Below are 671 nucleotides of genomic sequence, written 5' to 3'. Positions count from 1 at the left end.
GTCCCTACTTATGTTTTTGTTTGTGTCTAAGATGGCCATGTGAGACTTAGACTTCCGCTGTGTGTTTTTAAAGTTGTTTTAAGAAGTTTAAATGTGTGGATGTAAATAAGTTTTTTATTATTCCGCACTATTTTCATTATTGAATGCAATGAATGACTATGTGGCTTGTATAAGACCCCTTCGGGGTCGAGTACGCCTTGTTACGACTTGGGGGTGCTCCCGGGTCGTGACACGACCCGTCAAAGGGGCTCATGAAGGGCTGCTGTTTGACAGCTTTTAGGGACACTGTTTGGGTCCTCTTCAATGACCCTTAGGGTGGTCCTTGGGGAGTCGTACCTAAACTTTTGGACCCTAAACATGTCCACCTAGGTGTTGGAACCCTTTGCACACAATGCCAACCTCATACCACACTCTAAAACTCAACTATAAGACCCTACAACACACTAGTTCAACTAGACTAGTTTTCGGGCGTCATGGTCGTTTCTTGACGTTTGGCCTCTAAAATCACCAAACCAACTTATACAGTCTTTTTTCATCATATAAAAAAGTTCCCAACTATAACCTAACATGTGAGGCTCTAAAATCACCTACTAGCTTGGTCCAACTAGTTTCTACGGGGTGTAAAAACTCAATGCAAAACAACATTAGAGAAACAATGCGTATAATTAATT

The sequence above is a fragment of the Solanum tuberosum genome, unplaced genomic scaffold (genome assembly GCF_000226075.1).
Source record: "Solanum tuberosum cultivar DM 1-3 516 R44 unplaced genomic scaffold, SolTub_3.0 scf00030, whole genome shotgun sequence".
Lineage (NCBI taxonomy): Eukaryota > Viridiplantae > Streptophyta > Magnoliopsida > Solanales > Solanaceae > Solanum > Solanum tuberosum.
Note: the sequence above shows the minus strand (reverse complement) of the source record.